Here is a 25272-nt window from a genome sequence, read left to right as displayed (position 1 = left end):
TGAATGAACAGAGACATCTTAGATTTACAATCCACAGAACCCTGAAGTTAGCATGATAGGTAAATAAAATGATTAAGTAAGATGTACTCAGGAGAAATTCTGCAGTTGCTGGAAATTCAAAGCAACACACATAAAATGCTGGAGGAACTCAGCAGTTCAGGCAACATCTATAGAAAAGAGTAAGTGGTCAACTTTTCAGGCCGAGAGCTTTCTTCATGTACCTTCCTCCTTCCTTTCCAGTTGTGAAGAAGGGTGTTTATTCATTTTCATAGATGCTGATTAGGTAAAATGCTTGCATGTATTGACCAAGGCTCAGATTATAAAAGGGGGCAGCAATGCTAAGCCTATATAAAATATGAATTTAGCCGTTGTTGTACTGCTCAAAAGCTTGACCGCCAGATTACAGGGATGTGATTGTACCTGAAAGGATTTAAACAAGCCTTCTGACCAATTTGCCTTGACTGAGCAGTGGAACTGAGGAGAGAGCTGATTGACCTGTATATTAAAAAAAAATGGCCTTGCTTCCTTGCCAAACAAACCAATGAATCCAGCATATGGCATAGGGACTCCAACTTACTCCCTCAAAGCCAGAAGAGCTTGTCATATTTACCCATTGTAAGTGAAGAGCTTCACAGGGGTATTGCTGAGAACTGGCATTGTTTAAATGACACTACATTGGCTGGCACGCACACGCTGATTATAATGTTCATTCCCAAGCAAGCTATTTTGGAAGTATTATTCAACTAGTGCCAATCTCTAAATTTTTCCCAGAGCCATGCAAATATTCCCCCAGTTGAAAAGTTATTATAAAATTTGCCTTCATTTGTGCATTTTTATATTATTTTTAATTAAAGATACAGCACATTAACAGGCCCTTCCAGCCCAATGAACTCGCACATCCCAAATACACCCATTTGACAAATTAACCGACTAACCCTTGTGTCTTTGGAAAGTAGGAGGAAACTGGAGCAGTGACCAGTGGTGTGCCTCAGGGATCTGTTCTGGGACCCCCTACTCTTTGGAATTTTTATAAGTGGCGTGGATGAGGAAGTGGAGGGAAGAGTTAGTAAACTTGCTGATGACACAAAGGTTGGGTGTGTTGTGGATAGTGTGGAGGGCTGTCAGAGGTTACAACCCAGTAAGTGGCAGATGGAGTTCAACCCAGATAAGTGTGAGGTGGTTCATTTTGGTAGGTCAAATATGATGGCAGAATATAGTATTAATGATAAGACTCTTGGCAGTGTGGAGAATCAGAGGGATCTTGGGGTCTGAGTCCATAGGACACTCAAAGCTGCTACGCAGGTTGACTCTATGGTTAAGAAGGCATACGGTGCATTGGCCTTCATCAATCATGGGATTGAGTTTAAGAGCCGAGAGGTAATGTTGCAGCTATATAGGACCCTGGTCAGACCCCACTTGGAGTACTTGTGCTCAGTTCTGGTCACCTCACTATGGGAAGGACGTAGAAACCATAGAAAGGGTGCAGAGGAGATTTACAAGGATGTTGCCTGGATTGGGGAGCATGCCTTATGAGAATAGGCTGAGTGAACTTGGCCTTTTCTCCTTGGAGCGACGGAGGATGAGAGGTGACTTGATAGAGGTGTACAAGATAATGAGAGGCATTGATCGTGTGGATAGTCAGAGACTTTTTCCCAGGGCATAGTTTTAAGGTGCTTGGAAGTAGGTACAGAGGAGATGTCAGAGCTAAGTTTTTTACACAGAGAGTGGTGAGTGCGTGGAATGGGCTGCCAGCAGCGGTGGTGGAGGCGGAAATGATAGGGTCTTTTAAGAGACTCTTGGATGGCTACATGGAGCTTAGAAAAATAGAAGGCTATGGGAGAAGGCTCAGGAGCTTGAAGACTCGTACGGTCAGATTTGGGAACAGCTTCTTTCCAACTGTGATAAGACTGCTGAACGGATCCTGACCCGGATCTGGGCCGTATCCTCCAAATATCCAGACCTGCATCTAGGTTTTTTTGCACTACCTTACTTTCCATTTTTCTATTTTCTATTTATGATTTATAATTTAAATTTTTAATATTTACTATTGATTTGTAATCCAGGGAGCAGGAAGCACAGAATCAAATATCGCTATGATGATTGTACGTTCTAGTACCAATTGTTTGGCAACAATAAGGTATGAAGTAAAATATAAAGTATAAAGTAAAGCCTAGGTAGTTCTAAGGTATGGACATGTTCGGCACAGCTTTGTGGGCCGAAGGGCATGTACTAGGCTGTATGTTTTCTATGTTTTCACCCAGAGAGAACACCCGCTATCACTGGGACAATGTATAAACTCATTACAGTCAGCAGCGAGAATTGAAAACACTTTGTTACCGTGATATGGAGTGCCAAGCTGACACTGCACTATTCACTCAGCGTGCTCTCACTTGGTCTAGTGCTGTAATAGTGTTATGCTAACGTGCCAAGATCACAGCAACTTAGAAAAGCTTTTCTTGTCCTCCTCCTCAAGTTGTTCTGTATATCTGCATTTCCTGTTTATTGACCCTCCTGTCATTGGAAATAACTTCTCACAATTAGGAACCTATCTATCACAGCTCCTCAACCAGTTCTGCTTTAAGAACAATCTCGGTTTCTCCAAACTGTGTGCTATGAAGTTAAATATTTGGTAACAAGACATTATCAGTAGATGTCAGGATAAGATTAGTTCAAGAAGATTACTATTTAGATCAACAGTAGTCTTTCAGAAAATAAAACCATGGCAGTAAATAATCACACTCCAGATGCAGTAATAATTCCTTTAAGGTTGGCCTACACACATTAATTGAAGTATGTTCCTGTCCTGAGAAGGACATAATGTTCTGAATATATGCCAATACTTTAATCAGCAATTTTTCATAACACAAAAGTTTTGTTTCTCTAACTGGAATTAAAGATATAATCTGCAATATATTTGACTTGAGTATTATTCTTGTGATATCATGTGTCACGTGACAGAGTTCGGACCATGCGCAGAACTGACAGATTGATCGAGAAGCTTGTATGTTAAACTTGGTTGCTATTTGCTGTTAAATAAAAGTTCTAGTTATGTTCTTCCAGAATATGGTTTGCTCTTAGTAACACACGGTACGTATAAAGAACACAACATGGTGTCAGAAGTCGATCTGGAAGAATAATACATTTCACGAACATGGGAGAAGCGAAGATGATCGGAAAAAAAAAAGAGCGCAAACTTTTTCGCTGTTTGCTAACAGCTTTAAAAATGCAAGTTTTGCAACCTTCGAAAACACTTCAGCTGACTGGGAATGTAGCTGATAACTGGAAAAGATTTAAACAACAATTTGAAATTTATCGGCGATCGGAGCAGAAAATAAATCGGAAAAAATGAGAACTGCCATTCTACTCCACTTGATTGGGGACATCGCGATTGAGGTATAAAATCAGTTTGTTTTTGAAGATCGAAGTAATTTAAATTTAAAAGCAATAATGGAAAAATTCGAAGCATTTTGTTTACCGAAGCACAATGTGACGTATGAACGGTACAAATTCTTTACATGCAAGCAGAAAGCTGGTCGAACGATCGATCAATTTGTTACGGAATTGAGAAACCACAGTAAAACATGTGAGTTTGCAGAGCTGATGGGCTCTCTCATTAAAAACAGAATTGTTTGCGGCATTCTGGATAACGCTCTAAGAGAAAGACTCTTAAGAGAACCAGACGTAAATTTGGAAAAAGCTTTGATTCTCTGCAAAGCTTCAGAAACTGTAAAGTCGCAGGCTAAAGAGCTTTTTATTGAGAACTGCAGCATACACACTGTGAATAATCGCGAACATGTTAGAAAAAATAATAAAGTGACTACGAAACTGACAGAGAGCAAGACGTCGTTTGAAAGAAAAAAACTTTGTGATCACTGTGGGCAGCAGCGCCAACCTAAAATGTGTCCAGCATATTGGAAACTGTGCGACAACTGTACGCTGTTGCAGAAGTGGAAAGAAAATAAAACAAGTGAAAAAGCAGTGGCAGGAGCGGGTTGCTTCAATGCAAGCGATAATGAAAGAAACACTGAGAGAATATGAGATTCAGTTTCATCACCGTCTAGAGCAAAAACGCTCACAGTAGGCACAGTATAAGGAAGCAGTGGAATGTGAATTGACTGATGTAAGAAGACGTTTGTCTGAACTGCACCAAGGAGATGAAGTGAGGATACAAGACAAAATAAACAGATGGACACAGAAAGCTACCGTACTTGAAGAAGTACAACCCAGATCATACATGGTCCAAACAGAAGAGGAAGCAGTGTTAAGAAGAAATTGCGAAGACCTCAAGAAAGAGCCAACTTCAGAGTTTCAATTAACTGATGCAGACCAGACAAAACATGAAAATAACAACGAAACACAAGAACTGTGAGAACCACTTAGAAGGTCTACTCGTGTTCGTAAACCCCCAGAAAGACTGATAGAGACATGTTAAATTATGCACTTGTTTTGATTAATGTTGCTAATTGTTTTTCTTTTTAAGGAAAGGAAGATGTGGTGTTATCATGTGTCACGTGATAGAGTTCGGAGCATGCACAGAACTGACAGAATGATCGAGAAGCTTGTATGTTAAACGTGGTTGCTGTTTGCTGTTAAATAAAAGTTCTAGTTATGCTCTTCCAGAATATGGTTTGTTCTTAGTAACCCATGGTGCATAAAAAGAACACAACAATTCTGACCTTTTGCTCCTTTCCCAAATCAATATTAAACATTAAAAATGAAGAGAAACTACGACATGTGTTCTTAATCCAGTTGAAGATAACAAAACAACATGTGTCCAGGGGTCTTGGCCCAAAACGTCGACAGTTTATTCATTTCCTTAGGTGCTGCCTGACCTGCTGAGTTCCACCAGCATTTTGTGTGTGTTGTTTATGATCAGTTTTTGCTGTCAACATTTATTTTGAATTCAGTAGGTTCAATGGGTGAACTTAAAGTCAGAGAAATGTTATATCCTGAAAATTCTTTCTCTTTGTAAACATCCACGAAAACAGCGGAGTGCCCCAAAGAATGAATGACAGAACCCCAAAAGCCCCCCCAGCTCCTCCCTCCCACGCACAAGCAGTAGCAAGGCAACAATGCCCCCTCCCCACCAGGAGAAAAGCATGGGCGCCCCCACCGAGCTCTCAAGCGTGCAGCTAAGCTTCAATGAAGACACAGATTTGCAGTACCCCAAAGACTACATGTTCACCCCATAATTCGACATCCCACAGGCTCTCTCTCTCTCTCTCTCTCTCTCCTTAATAAGGGAAAAAGAGGGGACCCACAAGGGAAAAAGAGGGGACCCGTATCACAGTGAGAGGGGAGGCATAACAAATAACTCGCTGATTTATGATGTTAAAAGTCTGTTGTGTCGCTTTTTCTGAGCTCTGTGCCCAGAGAGCTCAGGTCTCTGGACACACAGCCCACGGCAGCTAACCTTCTGCTCCCGAAGTACTGTGCTCTCCGACAATGCCTCAGTCAGGAGCTCCAGCCTTGAATCAGCCTGTCTCCAGAGCCTTGGTAATCCAGCACCCTGAAGGCACGCTAGTCTTCCAGGCCGTGTCCTTGGGATATCAAAATGTGGCCGGACATGAGGTCATGATGGCGGGTCCCAGTCCTGCAAAGAACCAAATTCGGAATGTAACTCCAGGTCAGGGTCTTCAAAAGAACGTTGAAAAGGGAAAAGGAGACATCAAAGATAGAAATAAAGCTGTTTCCGAAGATGCAAGCAAAGGAGTGGCTGTTTTGCGTAATCATCACTTCGCTCCACCCTTCCACACACTCTGAGTCGGAATCAGGTTTAATATCACCAGTATACGTCGTGAAGTTTGTGGCAGCAGTACAATGCAATACGCGATAATAGAAGAAATTGTGGCTGTGTGTGTGGTATATAGTAGTAAGGTGAAGCTGAATAACTTACAACTCTGTGTATCTTACATCGATCCTGTACAGTCACCCCATCCCATACCAGACAATGATGCAGCCAGTCAGAATCCTCTCCACAGTACATCTGTGAAATTTGCAAGCATTTTTGGTGATGTACCAAATCTCCTCAAACCCCTAATGAAATATAGAATTAGTCACCATCAGTTCTGTGCTAATGGATACCCGTAGTAAAGGAAATACTTAGCAATTTAATGATCTGATGCATTTTCTGTGTTGGGTGGCCTCTTACATGGATCTCTTCAATCATAATATTGGATGTTGCAGATTGAATCTTAGGCCAAGTGAGTCCACACTATATCTCATAGTAGCAGTGTGGTTTAATTATAAGTGTAGTTTTCATATTTAGGAGTGATTTGCTTTAAATTGCAAAGAAAATATATGTATGTATGTATTTATTTATTAATATTCAGAGCAGGATTGACCCTTCTAGCCGTTTGAGCCACGCCACTCAGCAATTCCCTGATTTTAACCTTAGACTGATCATGGGACAATTTACAATGACCAGCCAGTATGTCTTTAGGCTATAGTGGGGAAACCATTGCACCCGGAGGAAACCCATGCAGTCACAGGGAGAACTCCTCATAGGCAGTGGCAGGAATTGAACCTGGGTCAATGATGCTATAAAGCATTATGCTAATCACTATGCATGCTGTGCTGCTTTGCAAAACCTGCTTACACTTTAGTGTTCATATTGTTGGCTGATTCAGTAAAAAGAGTAGAATTGATCTCAAGGGGCGGTGGGGGGTGTTGGCGTGGTGAGCAGTATTGTTTGTGTCAGCAAGTGCTTTAGCTTTTCGTTTCAGTAATATCAAAAGCAAGCAATACATTTTGTGATCTGTTGATGGAATTTTGAAGCTAATTTATGCAATTGCTTTCTGTAATCTCGATACATAATTGAAGATTGTTAATTGGTGCTCTTTAATAGGGTATGATTTGTTCATTGGTAGAAAATGAAATGTCCTTCTATTGATATGCCTGACAGTCACTATTTAACACTGTACCATAATTAAGAGTTGCCAGTGCTCAGTGTGCCGAGTGTTTTCTTCCCCCCTACTTGCCAGTTAAAATACAATTCAGTAGAGTGATACTGCAGCTTGCAACGTGCAGCTCTCAGAAAAATGCATCCACTTAAAGCATTCTGCAATCATTCAATTGCTGCATTTTTCCTCAGTCATTTACAGTATTCCTCACTGCCCTTGAAAAGGTGGTAGTTAAGTTTTCATCTTTCTGGTGAAGCTATTCCCAACATATTGTTGGGTAGGGAGTTCCAGGAATCGGACTGCCGAATGAGATGGCTGTGCTTGATAGTACAGATGCTGGAATGCTCGCGTAGTGGTTAGCACAATGCTCTACAGCGACCAGGGTTCAATTCCCGCTGCTGCCTCTATGGAGTTTTTATGCTGTCCCCGTGATTGCGTTGGTTTCCTTCAGGTGCTCTGGTTTCCTCCCACAGTCCAAAGACGTACTGGTTGGAAAGTGAATTGGTCATTGTAAGTTGTCTCGTGATTAGGCGAGGATTAAATCAGTGGATTGCTGGGTGGTGTGGCTCAAAGGACCTACTCCATGCTGTATCTCAGTAAATAAATACTGTTGGAGGAACTCAGCAGGTCAATCAGCATCGATCCTTTTGCCTCCACAGATGCTGCTTGGTTGCTCACTCCTTCCAGCTGCCTGTTTGTTGCTTTAGGTCATGGCATTTCTATGTATCTGCTGCCCTTTTATTTGGTGTTGGAGGTTGTTCTTCCTTCAATGACATGATTGTTTGTCCTCCCTGAAGATGTAATGGTGTGATTCTATCACCTCAAATCAGGAAATTTGGTAAACAGTTACAATTAGGGTAAACTGTTAACATTCAGTTAAACAAATGCCACATTTTTTAGAGACATCAGAACATCTTGAATTCTGGTTAGCTCTTGTGATGGAGGTGTAATTTGGAGACCAATGATAAAGCAGGAAATGTCAGTTGTTCCTGCTCTCAGTGCTACAGGTTAATCTCTGCAGTACATTTTTTGACTGGTGCAGTTATTAACATATCGCTGTGATCAGTGCAAGCATTGTAAAAGGCAAGCAGGCTAAAAGTGTACCTCTGATGTTCGTAAATTTTCTACTTGCCAACCCTGAGACCTTGGATCATAATTAAAGCCGTGACTAGCAAGGCATCTCATAATTGCAATTCAAGTCTCTTGATTTAGGCAAATCGAATGCCAAATTGTTCATATTATGGAAATTTGGCTCATTGACATTGCTTGTTTTGCCAATGAGCTGCATTATCAGTGCATATCATTCAAAAATGCCTTTTTGTTGCAGACAATAAATAGATCAAACAGAATCTTAAAATCTTCTATTGCCCAGGATTAAGTTAACTAACAGTGACTCATCCAAGGATGACTATGTAATATGATTAAGAATTGAGCAACACACAAAATGCTGGAAGAACTCAGCAGGTCAGGTAGCATTTACAGAGGAAACTAAACAGATGACATTTTGAGCTGTCATGCTTCACCAGGACTAGGCTGATGAAGGGTCTCAGCCTGAAATGGTGACTGTTCATTTCCCTCTATAGATGCTGTATGATTTGCTGAGTCGCTCCAGCATTTTGTGTGTGTCAGTCAAGATTTCCAGCACCTGCAGAATCTTGTGTCATGGTTAAGGATTTGTGGCTTTTGTAATATGGTTGCAAATAAAATTTGTGTGATGCAGGGTGTAACAAAACATAGACATGATAGGTAGGTGGTGTTTTCTTTGAGACTATAGTAATTGAATATGGTTTCCACTTTCCCTTTGAAGAAATTTGATGTCCGACAAAGACGGCCTAGTGTTGTAAAAAATCATGTATCCGCTCAAGGAATGAGAACTTTAAAGAAAGTAAAAAGGCAATCTTTACATATAAATGTAGTGAAAAATAATTTTTAAAACTATTTTAGAAAGTGTGAATATTTGCTTTTCAGGAGCTTGTTTTTTTTATTCTAAAGATTCTATTAATATCCTAATTTTGAAATGATGGGAATGTCTATTGAGGAATATGTGAAGGAAATGAGCTTCCCTTTATCTGCAGCATGCAGTATTAGACAGAGGTTGTTTGAAGGTCATCACAGAAAAATACAACAGATGTACATAGAAGAACTGGATGTGTTTTGAAAGTGCTACAGAAGGAAGTGATTTGACATTCAAAGGAGCTTTTTAGGAAACATCAATCAGGAACTGCAAGGGAAATATATTTTTTCAGGATAGGTTAATGTACCTTGTTTTGTGAAGTGTGTAAAATTAGAAAACATTAATCCTGCAATACATTGGAACATTTATCTTCTCCCAAGGGATGAGTTAGTATATACAGCTATTATGCCAGCTAGAGCCAGCCTGGTTCTGCTTCCAGGTTAGTTTGTGATGCAATTAGCGTAATTCTTAGTTGCTGCCTTTAATGACCTCTTTCATTTTAATGATTATTGTGCCTGTAAGTTAAATAGTGGGTAAATGAACAGAGCAACACACTGATTGTATGACGCACTGTATGACACATTTTCCCATAACATTCAGCAGACGTACAAATACATAAGCAAAGGCATTGTATGGTGGAAATGTGAAATAAAGGCTGGTAATTCTGGAAATGAACATCAGTTCAGGTGCTCCCTATGTGGCGATGACCTAATTATCTCTCAGCTTGAAAGTTATTTCTCCTTCTCTAGAGATCTGCACTATTTTCTTGGAGAAACTGGTACATGTGGATAGCCAGCTATTGTACCTCGTGCCATGTAATTATAAGGAAAATTGACTGATCAATCTCTGCCGTACATCTTCCCTGATGACAGTGAAAATGGTTTCTGCACCCTCTGAATCTCAGTATCATTTTGAAACATTTCATATCTGAAGAATTAAAAACTATGCCTGTTGTTCTGCACCCAATAATGGCAAATCAATCTTTATGACAATAAAGTGCTGTGACCTTCAAAACCGATTTATTTGTCGCAGGAGGAATCTTGATCCATTTTGCTTTTGCAGTCTCTTTGGAAAAACAGAGCCAATTAGTCAACAGAACTGAGATTACAATCAAATCAGCCATTATCTTTAATGACAAAGCAAATTTGAGGTGTTGAATGGCCTATCTCACTCCTAATTCATGTGTTTCTACTATTAGACTTTCCCTACTGTAGTGCCATTTTACTCATGCTGTATATATTTAGTTTTCTCTGAAATTTAGTTTTGAATCTCTCTTTCAGTTTGTGTGCTCATGGTTTGTGGCAATTAGTAATGGATTTGTATTCCACCTCATCTCATTTCTAGCTCCTATATGAATTATTTTAATGCTTTATTCTCTAGCTCATGGCTCTGATGGTACTGTCAACGGTTTATCTTTATTAACTACAACAAAACCCTTCAAACTTTCCCTTAAAACTGTCCTAAGAGGAAACGTTCTGGTTTTCCCAATATCTCTTATGGAATTGATCTTTGCATTAAATCTCTGCTTTCCCAATATCTCTTATGTAATTGATCTTTGCATTAAATCTCTGCAGCCTGTTCCAGGCCCTGACAAGCGTCAAAATGTGGAGTCAGAACTGGCCATGGTGCTGAAGCTTAGGGATGACCAATATAAAATTTCAGTGTAATTGTTCCTTAAAGCAACTATTGTTGTGGAAGTGAAAATTCTCTTCACCTCAGGTCTTTTCCAACACTTTTCAAAGTGTTTTGACTTTCTTTGGGAAACGCTTAACCTTTGGTGGAATTTTGTTTCACCCCTATTTGTCCCTTGTTAAACTTCCTCTGATGATACATTAAAGTCAGTAAAACACAAAATTTGTTTATGGTGAGAATTTCAACCCACTGGTCTGAAAAATTGCATTTCTCATTTTCTTTCAGAACTTGAGCTCTATCAACCTCCATTTTCCCCCAGAACTCGTTTTTTTAAGGACATAAAATCAAGCTGTGTTTTTGCTTGTTCTTTAATGAGATCAGAGAACTTTGTGACCTGAAATGAAACCTCACTCATTTAGCTCAATAACTTCGTCCTTGTTGGTCTAGGTCACGATTCTCTGCAGCTCTGTTGCCTCAGAATCATTCCTGGCTGCTGCTACAGTTGACCTCTGCAACATCTCAGAATCAGAATATGGCATATGTGATGATTCCCTTTGGAGCTGCACACGAAATGTCACCACTCTCTGGCACCACCTTAGCCATCTAGCAATTTGCTGTGTTAGAGAGGACACAAAATTTCCACATTCAAGAAGATAAGACACCATCGACCTTTCCTTCAGCCATAGGAATAGGCACTTTTATTGAAGACTTCCTCAAACTGGAGTGCTGCCGGGACTGTACGTATTTTAGCTGGTCCATCAAAGATGACTTGATTTCACACTGGTTTGGGGGTTCTGATGTGGCCAAACTGGAAACCAGATACTCGCACAGAAGTGATGGGGCTGTCCGATGTGACACGTTGGTGGGTATATGGCTTCTTTTGTTGCTGACACAAGATCCCTCAGTTTTCTTGCTGCATGACATTGAGGTTCTCACCACAGTCCTGGATAGTCCTTCTCCACTTTCAATGATGATTGGCTGATAAATTGTTGTATTTCTTCAAAGAGGCTTTGAACATATCTTTGAATCTTTCCCTGTCTTCCTGGTAATCCTTTCCCATAAGAGACCTTGGAAAAGAGTTTCTGTTTTGTAGGTCTAGTGTTAGGTAGATTGAGGTAAAGAGCATTTGAAAATCAAGACCTTAGATGTTACCATTTTCTTAACGAAATATGGAACATTACATACAGATCTGGTCTATGTACTGAAGCATATGTTAGTAATACAGGGAATGCAAAATAAAAGGTTCACTAGATTCATTCAGTGAAGGTGAGATTGTCTTATGAGGAGATATTAAATAGGTGTGCTTTTATTTTCTTGCATTTCTAAGAAAGAGAGGTGATCTTGTATGCCAAGATTCAGTTACTGAAGGGCATTTCAGGAGTGAAGTGCTGGACAGCTGCCTCTTCCTTCAGTTTCTTAAGTTCTTATGAAACCTTCCAGTCTACCTCCCAACATACTGTATCTACCATGGATAGAGCATTGGTTGATTGGCAGGAGGCAAAAAGTGAGAATGAAGGAAGCCTTTTCTGATAGGCTGCCAGTGACTAGTGGTGTTCCGCAGGGGTCAGTGGTGGGACGCCTTTTCTTTTAACATTGCATGTCAGTGGTTTGGATGATGGAACTGATGCTTCGTGGCCAAGTTTGCGGATGCTACAAAGATAGGTGGAGGTGGCAGGTAGTGTTGAAGAAAAAGGAAGGCTGCAGAAGGGCTTAAACAGATTAGGAGAATGGGCAAAGAAGTGGCAAATGCAATACAGTGCCAGGAAGTGTATGGTCATGCACTTTGGTAGAAGGAATAAGAGCACAGAGAGAAAATTCAAAAATCTGAGGTGCAAAGGGACTTGGCAGTCCTGCTGCAGGATTCCCTAAAGGTTAGTTTGCAGGTTGAGTCGGCGGTGAGGAAGGCAACTGCGATGTTATCGTTCTTTTTGAAAGGACTAAAATAGAAAGGAAGGATGTAATGCTGAGGCTTTATAAGGCACTGGTAAGACCTTGTGCAGAGTTTATTAGATTAGATTAGATTAAATTATGAGGACACTCAGTCCTCGTTTATTGTCATTTAGAAATGCATGCATTAAAAAATGATACAATGTTCCTCCAGAATGATATCATAGAAACACAGGACAAACCAAATAAAACTGACAAAACCACATAATTATAACATATAGTTCCAACAGCAATACCATAATTTGATAAAGAGCAGACCATGGGCACGGTAAAAAAAAAAGTCTCAAAGTCCTGATAACCCCATCATCTCACACAGATGGTAGAAGGGAGAAACTCTCCCTGCCATGAACTCCAAACGCCGCAAACTTGCCGATGCATTGGAAGCACCCGACCGCAGCCGACTCTGACTCCGTCCGAAAACTTCGAGCCTCCGACACCGAGCACCAGGCACCATCTCTGCTGAGCGCTTCGACCCCGCCCCGGCCGCCGAGCAACAAGCAAACCTTCTCGGGGCCTTCCCCTCCGGAGATTCTGGATCACACAGTAGCAGCGGCAGCAAAGCAGGCATTTCAGAAGTTTCACCGGATGTTCCTCCATGCTCTTACATTTGTCTCCATCAAATCAGGATTGTGCACGGCATCCTACTTGACAGATAACAGATATCATTCACCAGAGTGGCCACCGCAAGCTGCGTCGCGCCGCCATCTTCTCCTCCTCCTCATTTAAGAAAGGATGTACTGACATTGGAGATGGTTCAGAGGAAGTTCACGAGAATGATTCCAGGAATGAAAGGCTTATCATATGAGGAGAGATTGATGGCTCTGGAAGTGAGGAGAGTGAGTGATCTCATTGAAACCTATTGAATGTTGAAAGGCCTAGACTGAGTGGATGTGAAGAGGATGTTTCCTGTGTTGAGGGAGCCCAGGACCATACGGCACAGCCTCAGAATAAAGGGACGTTCTATTTAGAACGTAGAGGAGGAAGAATTTCTTTTGCTAAAGGGTAGTGAATCTGTGGAATTTGCTGCCACAGACTTTCGTAAGGCCAGGGCATAGGGTGTATTTAAGGCGGAGGTTGATAGGTTCTTGTTTAGTGGAGGTGTGAAAGGTCATGGGGAGAAGGCAGGAGAATGGCCTTGAGAGGTAAATGGATCAGCTATGGTGAAATGTCAAATAGAGTCAGAGATCTGGATCAGATTTAATATCACTGGCATATGTTGTGAACTTTGTTATGCGGCAAGAGTACATTGCAAAACATAAAAGCTGTAATTTACAGTAACTTTATTTTTTAATTTAAAAGTTAAGTTAAATATGTGGTGCAAAAAGAGAAAAAAAAAGTAGTGAGGTAGTGTTCCTATGCCTCCTCCCTGATGGTAGCAATGAGAAGAGGGCATGTCCTGGGTGATGGGATATGTAAGTATATGTTAGTAATAGTAGTCCACAAAAGTCTGCATTTTTTGAGGCATCGCTCCATGAAGATGTCCAGGATGCTGGGGAGGCTGGTGCCCATGATGGAGCTGACTGAGTTTTCAACTCTTGCAGCTTATTTTGATCCTGTGCAGTGCCCCCAGCCCCCAGGCGAGACGTTGATGCAGCCAGATAGAATGCACTCCAAGATATTCCTGCAGAAATTTGCGAGTGTCTTTGGTGACATACCAAATCTCCTCAAACTCCTAATGAAATATAGCTGCTATTGTGCTTTCTTTGTAACTGCATCGTTATGTTGGGCCCAGGTTAGATCCTTAGAGATGTTGACACCCAGGACTCCTTGGCCGTATGTCCAAATTCTGTTCTTATGTCTCATGGTCTTATGATCTGCAGAATATTTGATTCTATGATACACTCCCACCCCCACCTGCCATCTAACCACATTCTCCCATGTCTGGAAGAGTATTGCCATAACGTATGCCAAAGATCACAGTTGCTGAGCTAAATGCTAATTACTGTGAGAACCTGCAACTCATACATAGGGATTTCATACTGAACTTCATAATGTCAGTTTCAACCATTGCATTTCAGAGGCTCATCCATACCTTGCTGAGCCTATCTGAAGAACTTGATCTCTGTGCAACCTTTGCATGCAACATTGGAATAGCTCACATTGTTTTAGCACCATTGAAAGTGAGCAATTTTTAAAATTCTGCTTATTTATTTATTTATTTATTCATTCATTCATTCTGGTACAGTGTGTAATAGGCCCTTCCAGCCTTTTCAGCCGCTCTGCACAGCAATCCCTCAATTTAATCCGAGCCTAATCACAGGACAATTTACAATGACCAATTAATCTACCAACCGGTATGTTTTTGGACTGTGGGAGGAAACCAGAGCACCCGGAGGAACCCACTTAGTTACGGACAGAACGTTCATACTCTTTAGAGGTTGTGGCAGGAATTCAACCCGGGTCACTAGTACTGTAAAGCATTATGCTAACCACTACACTACTGTGCCATCCCATGGGAGTAAAGCCAAGCAAGTATTCCTTTTTAACAGTTTGGTCAATTACCACAATACAAATAATTCATAACAATGAGGCTGCCTTTGTGCTTTGAGAGGAAGGTGTACGTGAATTTTTGTCATACACGCACAGCAATTAATTGCCTGATGAAGGGTCTCAGCCCGAAACGTCGACTGTACCTCTTCCTATAGATGCTGCCTGGCCTGCTGCGTTCCACCAGCATTTTGTGTGTGTACTTGAGTTTCCAGCATCTGCAGATTTCCACGTGTCAGCAATTAATTAGGCTGGATTTTGCCATTATTTGAGATTTTGCATCCAACATCTGTTGGGCCTTCTATTAGATTTAATTACATTGAAGGCAGCAAACTAGAGAGCATAAACACTAAATTTAAACCTAAGATAACTTGTAGAGACTGTAGATTGGGACTAATGAATGGAACTGAAATAGAAGATGAAATATCATAGGCAAATCTTAAATTTTACTTTTTATTTAAAGCTTTGTTACTTTAAAAACTAATGAAATAATTAACTGAGGGAATTAGAGCTTGTTAAGAAGCAAACAAGAGAAAATCTGCAGATGCTGGAAATCCGAGCAACACACACATAATGCTGGTGGATCTCAGCAGGCCAGGCAGCACCTATGGAAAAACGTACAGTCGACATTTCAGGCTGAGTACCTTCAACAGGACTGGAGAGAAAAAGCTGAGAAGTAGATTTAAAAAGTGGGGGGAGGGGAGAGTGAACCACGAGGTGATAGGTGAAACCTGGAGGGGGAGGGATGAAGTAAAGTGCTGGGAAGTAGATTGGTGAAAGAGACAGAAGGCCATGGAAGAAAGAACAAGTGGGAAGGAGCACCAGAGGAAGGTGATGGACTTGCAAGGAGATGAAGTGATGGAAGGAAAAGGGGATGGGAAATGGATAAGGAGGGGTGTGGGGTTGGCGGGGGGCACTACCAGAAGTTTGAGAAATTGATGTTCATGCCATGAGGTTGGAGGCTACCCAAACGGAATATAAGTGTTTTTTTCCCCCAACCTAAGTGTGGCCTCATAACGACAATGGAGGAGGCCATGGATAGAGATATCAGAATGGGAATGGGAAGTGGATTTAAAACTGGTGGCCACTGGAAGATCCCGCTTGTTCTGGTGCATGGCGCTTAGATGCTTGGTTAAGCTGTCTTCCAAACTATGTTGGGTCTCACTGATGTACAGGACACCACACTGGGAGCTCTTAACACAGTAAATGGCCCCAACAGACAAACCGGTGAAGTGTCACCTCACCGGGAAGGACTGTTTAGGGTGCTGGATGGTAGTGATGGAAGAGGACAGAAAACAGAAAGCTGGGAGGGGGGAAGAGAAAGTGAAAGATGTGTTTGATGGTGGGATCCAGTTGGAGATGGCAGAAGTTTCGGAGAATTATGTGCTGGACACGGAGGCTGGGGGGTGCTTGGAGAGGACAAGAGGTATCCTATCCCTGGTAGGGTGGCAGTAGATGGGGTAAGAGCAGACATGTGTGAAATGGAAGAGATGTGTTTGGGGGCAACATTGATAGTGGAGGAAGGAAAGCCCCTTTCTTTGGGAAAAGAGGACATGTCCTTCATTCGAGAATGAAAAGATAATAACCATAATCCCAGTGCCGGAGATGAGCAAGATGGCATGCCTGAATGGCTATTGACCTGTGGCTCTGACATCAATTGCTATGAAGTGCTTTGAGAGATTGGTTATGGTACATATCAACCACAGCATACCAGTCAACCTCGACGCTTTGCAATTCGCCTACCGGAGCGACAGGTCAACGGCAGATGCCATCTCTCTGGCCCTACATTCCTCCTTAGAACACCTGGAGAATAAAGATGCATATGTAAGGCTCCTTTTCATTAACTATAGCTCTGTCTTTAATACCATCATTCCAAATAAACTGATTCCTCCAGAACCTGGGCCTTAGCACTCAGGTCTGCAGCTGGATCTTCAACTTCCTCACAGACAGGACCCAGGCTGTAAAAATAGGGGACAAGCTCTCCTCTACAATCACTCTGAGCACCGGTGACCCACAAGGCTGTGTACTCAGCCCCCTGCTGTACTCACTGTACACCCATGATTGTGTAGCCAAGTTTCCATCAAACTCAATATATAAGTTTGCTGATGACACAACAATTGTAGGCCGTATCTCGGGTAATGATGAGTTTGAGTACAGAGAGGAAATTAAGAACCTGGTGGCATGGTGCGAAGACAATAACGTATCCTTCAACATCAGCAAGACGAAGGAATTGGTTGCTGACCTCAGAAGGAGTAGCAGACCGCACGACCCAATTTAAATCGGTGGTGCGCAAGTGGAACAGGTCAAAAGTTTTAAGTTCCTCGGGGTCAATATCACAAATGACCTGACTTGGTCCAACCAAGCAGAGTTCACTGCCAAGAAGGCCCACCAGCACCTTTACTTCCTGAGAAAACTAAAGAAATTTGGCCTGTCCCCTAAAACCCTCATTAATTTTTATAGATGCACCATAGAAAGCATTCTTCTAGGGTGCATCACAACCTGGTATGGAAGTTGTCCTGTCCAAGACCGAAAGAAGCTGCAGAAGATCGTGAACACGGCGCAGCACATCACACAAACCAATCTTCCATCCGTGGACTCACTTTACACCACACGCTGTCGGAGCAGTGCTGCCAGGATAATCAAGGACACGACCCACCCAGTCAACACACTTTTCATCCCTTTTCCCTCTGGGAGAAGGCTCAGGAGCTTGAAGACTCATATGGCCAGATTTGGGAACAGTTTCTTTCCAACTGTGATAAGACTGCTGAACGGATCCTGACTCGGATCTGGGCCGTACCCTCCAAATATCCGGACCTGCCTCTCGGTTTTTTTGCACTACCTTACTTTCCATTTTTCTATTTTCTATTTATGATTTATAATTTAAAGTTTTAATATTTTCTAATTTTTACTATTTTTAATATTTAATATTTGTAATCCAGGGAGCGGGAAGCGCAGAATCAAATATCACTGTGATGATTGTATGTTCTAATATCAATTGTTTGGCGACAATAAAGTATAAAAGTATATAAGTATAAAAGCCTCATCCTGAGAGCAGATGCAGCGGAGATGGAGGACCCATTTTCTTAACAATGCCATTTAAAATAAAGTTACGGAACATTATATAGGGAACCTGTGGTCAGAATAGTTCCAAAGGAGTGGAATTATTTGGCAACTTCATTGATTACATCGTGAAGGCTGCAGCCATGTACCAAACTGAGAATCAGGATTTCACTGTCAATAAGTTATGGATTTACACATTTATCTATGCAAGTAGACACTCCAGAAGTTGCTGCCAGATCTCCTCCTTGAGAATAGTGAATGTTGATACCCTCCCTACTTTTCACATTGCTAAAACCAGACCGATTAAAAAAAAGTTCAAAGTACATTTTATCAAAGTATGTACACTTTATACATCCTTGAGATTTGTCTCCTTATAGGCAGCCACAAAACGAGGAACTCCGATAGAACCCATTAAAAACAAAAGAAGACCATTAAACGCTCTGTGTGCAAAGAGAGAAAAAAAAACAAATCATGCAAACAATAAAAGCAAGCAAACAGCATTCAGAACTGAAGTTCACTTCACCGGGCATCACTGCAGTTGATACAGCTATCCACTAGTTCCAGGCCACAGCCTCAATTCAGCACAGATTTGAACAAACCCTGTGGTGCAGCAAGCTGAACTGGCTCATCTCTCGCCTCTGACCCCGACCATTTCAAATTTGTCCACTGTTTAAATTGACCAATCCTTTTCAATATTTAAAGTTTTGAAAATTCTAAGATTAACAATCGAGGATCCGGCACACGTCATGCAACTGATTCACACATTCCTTAGTACATTTTCTCAGACAGATCTAAATCAAGGACACGACCCACCCAGCCAACACATTTTTCATCCCTTTTCCCTCCGGGAGAAGGTTCAGGAGCTTGAAGACTCGTACGGCCAGATTTGGGAACAGCTTCTTTCCAATTATGATAAGACTGCTGAACGGATCCTGACCCGGATCTGGGCCGTACCCTCCAAATATCCAGACCTGCCTCTCGGTTTTTTTGCACTACCTTACTTTCCATTTTTCTATTTTCTATTTATGATTTATAATTTAAATTTTTAATATTTACTATCGATTTGTAATCCAGGGAGCGGGAAGCGCAGAATCAAATATCGCTATGATGATTGTACGTTCTAGTATCAATTGTTTGGCGACAATAAAGTATAAAGTAAGTTGTAACTGTGCCTCAGAGCCTCAGATGATCAAAGCTTTCTATCAGAAACTTTCTACCTCTACTTCCTGTTAAGATGGTACCACCGAAACTATGTGACAGCTTCCTGGGAGTCAAAAAGCTAAGAAATCTGACTGAAACATCGCTAAAAATACCTTTTCTGAGATAAATTGTGTTAAATTATTGCTGCAAACAGGGAAGGGGCAAGCAATGGCAAGGCAAGTTTGGGAGATGACTCGTAGCAGGTGGAGTTCCAATGACTGTACAGCTGCCCTGGGAGCGAGGTTGGATAGCTCTGGGCACTGTAAGGAGCAGCCGAGGCCCGGGCAGAGGAGAATCGATTTCAATACTCATACAACTGGCCCAGGTGGAAGGTTGGACCACTCTGGGTGCCGAGCTGACTTGAAGAGCTTGAGAGCAGCTTTGGGATGGCAATGAAATCTGGGCCTGGAGCAAGTTAATGAATGGCGTTGTCTAGGCCCCGAGCCCTTTGCAGCAGCGGTACCTGGGTCCTAATGCAAGATACAATGTGTTGTTTAGACAATTTAAATGCCAGCCCAGATAGGAGGCAAGAGCCGATTTCACCTGCTCTCCACGATCTTCACTCCTCTCTCCAGGTCGTTGGAGCTTTTCACTGTTCCATTGTTTGGTCAATTTAAACGCCAGCCCAGACAGGGTGTTAGTCGGGATGAGAGCTGATTTCACTCATTCCCCATGGTGGTCATCTCCATGGCACTGAGGCTATGAAGACTGCCCAGGCTGCTGTGGTCTGCGCCTGTTAATATGATGACCTGACAAGTGAGGCTTTGGGCCTACTCTGGGTAGCTCCAGGGTTCAGATCTGAGGACTCATTTTTGGTTCAGAATCTTGTTGTTCACTTCAGTTGTTTGCATGACTTAAATTTTTTTTTCCTTGTCTTGCACATCGAGTCTTGGTCTTTTATTTTTATTTTTTTATTTTTAAAAAATTTAAATTAGGTCCTTTTGGGTTTCTTGTTTTGTGGCCACCTGAGAGCAAGTAAGTCTGAAGGTTGTATAATTTATATATTCTTTGATAATAAATGTACTTGAATGAATGAGAATAAGAAAGTCTTGTATAATATAAACTTAGATAACTCAAACAAACTCTTGAAAAACTATATAAAGTTTTGATGATATTACAAATTACACTGTCATCATGAGAAGCAATGGGAAATGTCAGCAAACGATCACAGCACCCTGATGTGGTAGCATTTTTGGTTTACATGGGTAAATGGTTCTGTGCAATGACACCAAAATTCATCAGCAGTAATTTAGTTGTGAACCGGTGTCATTTGGCCACAGCTGATTACCCATTTTATTCTTCCCTTAAAATACTCCGACTCTTTTGAGGGCAGGGATCTCATTCTGGTGTTGGAGGATGGAAACAGAGTGCAGTGTAGCATAGAATGGCCTCTGCCCCTTCCCTCTTCAGTCCTGATGAAGGGTTCCAGCCTGAAACGTTGACTGATCGTTTCCACGGATGCTGCCCGACTTGCTGGGTTCCTCTGGCATGTTGTGAGTGTTGCTTTAACTCCAGAATCTGCAGAGTATTTTGTGTTTGAGAAATTGAGCCTTCTGTGCGAAGGGACGAATCTGGGCTTGGACTGGAGACTGGCACCTTACTTGTTGGGAGGAGGTGCCTGGAGATTCTGGACCATGTTAGGAAGTAACTATCTGGAGATATGGGTTGGAGGTGGGTTGAAGGCATCTAGTGGACTAGCTTAGCAAGCTCGTAGGGATTGATACTAATTTGGGTGCCACTATAAATCAGGGGCCTTGGGAAATGACACTGTACATGAGACCACTGACAAATTTGTAAGCCATGACAACAGTTGGGGAGCAGTGTAATGGGATGGGACAGAATGGAAACTGCAGGAATGTTGTAATATTTAAAGGGAAATTAGCTACATTAAGTTCCTTTTAGTTGTTAGGTATCACTCAATCTGACAATGCTCTAATACTTTTGATATTGAAAGGTTCTTTGGAAGTCAAGAATGAGGCATAAAACTTATAGCTTTATAGTTGTTTCATTAAGTGCTACAGGAATGGAAAATGAGCAAGAAAAACAAGCTGAGAGAACGAAGAAAAGATCAAGGAAAAATAAGTTGTGGTCATGTCGTACTCAGACTAGAGATAACAGAAACGCAGGAAATTCTGAAGATAGTGGAAATCCAAAGCAACACACACAAAATGCTGGAGGAATGGATGAGGGAATCACGGATGGAGCACCCCTTGCAGAAAGCAAGGGGTTGGGGGTGGGTGGAGGTAAAAATGTGTTTGGTGGTAGGATCCCTTTGGAGATGGAGAAAGTTGCAGAGAATGATTTGCTGGACCTGGAGGCTCATGCAGTGGTAGGAAAGGACGAAATGAGCTCTACCTCTGTCAAGGGGGCAGGAAGATGGGGTGAGCATGGATGTTCGGAAATGGAGGAGATGCCCGTGATCAATGGTGTAGGAATAGTAACTCCATTCTTTGGGATAACAAAATTCCATTGATAACAATTAACCTATAAAACTAGATTCAAGTGGCATGACACCTGCTACAGAAAACTAAGACATTCCTCGAAAAATACAGAGGCAAATATACTATAATCACTGGAGAATTTACTGAACGTATGTGGATGATTATGCAAAATTACAAACAAGCATAGAAAAGTTACGCTACAAGAAAAAAGACAATTACGCACTATGATCCAACAGCATGCACCATTAGTTTTGAATGTTCCTTGAATCAATATCTTTGGAAAGATTCCAAACTTAAATGGGCAATGATGTGATCCCATCCCCAACTAACACAGTCCTCAAAGCAAGGATAGCTTGTTACATAAGGTGCTTAGTTGAATTTCTGGAGTGATGTAACTTGACCTGTAATTCATTGCAAATATATTCTACTTTGTAAATGAGCCATTTTCATACTGTACATTTTAACGTATCAAGTTTGCGTTAATTCTTCTTAATTCTTCATATTTCTTTGACAAATAAGCCTTTGTTACATTTATTCATGATTCTGTGTTCCATATACAGCTTCCTTTTCAAATGGCTGTTTGCAGAGACATCCATGGAACAGCAGATCTCAAAGAATGAATGAAAGTAATATCAGAACCACAAAGGCACCACTTCCCCCTCGCACGCACAAGCATCAGCAGAGGCATTGACTCACCCACACCCCCTCCACCCACATGCACCGGCAGAATCATCACTCCCCCCACCATGCAAGCATTAGCAAAAGTCCCCAATGATAGCTTGATCTAGAGTCTATCAAAAACTACAGTCCATCCCAGTAGTTCAGTATCTCAGACAGGTTCTCTCTCCCCCAGTGATAAATATTTGGGTTACTTAGTTGCAAGCAGTACAAATTGGTCTGTGCAACTTAGAAATGAAATGGACAGATCACTATCTGGAGTGAATAATTTACTGCATCTTTGAAGATTTAAAACATAAACTGAAGTCTATAATGAGTTATAACTAACAAGCAAAGAACAATGGGACTTTTTTTTCTCAAGAGCAAATGACATTTCAAAAAAGAACTGACAGTGCTATTTAGGCACTTTGAAAAGAATAAATTGGAAATTTAAGTTGGGAAGGGGTAAGAGTAAAGGATAGAAAACTAAAATAATTAGTAAATCTTTCTACTGCCCACAGCAGTGCTGGCATTTTGGGTAGCAATGAAGGTTCTCCATCTCTGGCAGTGTTCAGGGCTTCCTTAATCATGTCGGTAGCTCTGTTTTCACTTCTTTCAGTCACGCGTCCCAGATGGAGACTCAGGAATGCTGTCGCACACAGATGTAGGAGGATTTTCCATTTCTGTTTCCGTAACAATTTTGTTTTACCAGTCAGAGTTGTTAGCCCTGAGCTGAACCCCTGAACCTGGAGGATTGGTGGACTACTCTGAGGTTGGCCTCTACTCTTTGACCTGTTTGGCATGGGTGATCCTACCAAGAACCAAAGCATAAAGCCCTGACTCCAGCTGACATAGCTCTCAGGGTCATTGAGGCACACAAACCTCCAAACCATGACAAGGTTGTGGTCTTCTTGAAGGACTTTGGGAAATGGGACAGATATAAATGATTAGCTCTTTTTAAACCAAAAAAAAAAGCACAGCTCATTTCCCAAATAGCCTCCTTCAGTGTTATAATCTAGAATGTCGTGATTATTTTTAATGGTCCTCCTTACTGCTCTTTGCAAGCAAGTTACCTCCTGGTTAATATTTACCTCTGTAACAAATCTTCACAGACTTCATGTCCAGCGACACCGCGTACAAAGCCACTCAAGCAGAGATTTGGTTAGGATTGAAAAACGTCACCGCTAAATGCTGGTTAAATGTAACAAAGTGTGGTAGAGGAAGTGTGATAAATTGAAGTTTAAAAAAAAAGATAAAAATGCATGCTAGGTTAACATTTTAGCTTCTGATAAATACACCCTTCCCAACATAATAACCTGTCTTAATCATAAATGCAAGAGAATCTGCAGATGTTAGAAGTTCAGAGCAATACACACAAGATATTGGAGGAACTCAGTAGGACCTCCGTCGCTAACAAGGTATTTTCACCCAAATCAATGCCACTTGCTGGATGTTTTTTTTTTGTAAACTCTATAGAGACCGAAGTGTGGAAATATCCCAGGAGATCAGCAGCTTCGAAGATGCTCTCTGGTGCCAACAATAATTCCAAAAGTCAAAGTCCCTCAGATCATATTTCTTCCCTAATTTGATGTTTGGTCTGAACAACAACTGAACCACTTGAGCGTGACTGCATGCTTTTATGCATTGAGTTGCTTCCATGTGATTAGTTGATTAGATATTTACATTTATGAGCAGATGTGCAGGTGTACCAAAAACACGTCCACTGAATGCAGTTTGTACTTTCTGGATTTGAATGCCTGAGCTCTACAGACAAATTATTTATTTATTTATTTTATGATTTATTGAGATGCAGCGTGGAGCAGACTCTTCCAGCCCTTTGAGCTGCACTGCCCAGCAGACCCCCAATTTAATCCTAGCCTAATCACAGGACAATTTACAATGACCAATTAATCTGCCGACCAGTATGCCTTTGGACTGTGGGGAGGGTGCTGGAGCACCCGAAGGAAATTCACGCATTCATGGGGAGACTGTACAAACTCCTTACAGACAGTGGTGGGAATTGAACCCAGGTTGCTGGTACCGTAACCACTACACTACCGTGTCACCCCAAACTAAATTAAATTCAACCGTGCCATTTTAACAAAGTTGAACGCTTAATCTATGCAGTTATTATTTTATTATAGCCAGGTTGTGACCAAGCAATTTTCACATCAAAGACACAAGAAGAAACTCTCCTGTAATGATCCCAGTTGGAAGGTGCTGCTCTTTCACTGGTATTCCTCGGATGATCAACAATGACCATCACTTATTGGTCACTGTTCCCTGAGCCCTAGAAACACAGCTGTGGTGACCTGCTGCCTCTGCATCTGGATCAGCAGGAGCAAATATGCTGAGCTTGTTCTGCTGCTGCGAGGACACCAGTGGTGTCAGTGCGTCATCGAGTTGGCAGGAATAGACACTGTCAGCTTTCCTTTGCAACTTGGATGCATCTACCTGCAGTTGTGAGCTGTGAGATGCTGTTGCAAAAAGGACTCCATGTAAGCATTTTTTTGCTGTGACAACTCCATTTTAGTAGGCTTCAAAAAGGTGGCCCAAGATTTGTCCTCATGCTTAAAATTTATTAAGGAAATGAATAGTCTTTTAATCCTCATGGCAAAGGAGTTGTCGCCCTCCTTGTGGCAATGTTATTACCTATTTAGCTTAACATAACTTCTTCATCCTCTCCATTGAAATTTTCCCACGAGTAGGAGCCTTTGTATCTGGACTCCCTGCAGACATCAACTTGAATATGAAGTCTGAAACATTCTGTTTTTTTTTTCCTTCATTACTTTCTCACCTCCAAGTTCCACTTTCCTTGAAAAACCATGAGACAACCTCTGAAAAGCTGATTACTGTTGAAATACTGGGAAACAAGCTAACACTGCAATTTTCAAAAAATACATTCATCAGCAAATTTGGTTAACAGATTCAGACATTAAGAATTTAGAGATGTAATTGTGACCAATATGATTGATTATCATGTTATAGCCAC

General features: G+C 41.5%; 1 protein-coding gene across 11 annotated transcripts in view; it reads left to right on the top strand.

Annotated features, from left to right (window-relative positions):
• Positions 1 to 25272, top strand: part of atp2b2 (ATPase plasma membrane Ca2+ transporting 2) — a 927552-nt gene that overhangs the window by 557006 nt on the left and 345274 nt on the right. The window lies entirely within an intron of this gene.

Source organism: Mobula hypostoma, chromosome 15 (genome assembly GCF_963921235.1).
Source record: "Mobula hypostoma chromosome 15, sMobHyp1.1, whole genome shotgun sequence".
NCBI classification, from domain to species: domain Eukaryota; kingdom Metazoa; phylum Chordata; class Chondrichthyes; order Myliobatiformes; family Myliobatidae; genus Mobula; species Mobula hypostoma.
Note: the sequence above shows the minus strand (reverse complement) of the source record. Positions and strands in the feature narration are given on the sequence as shown.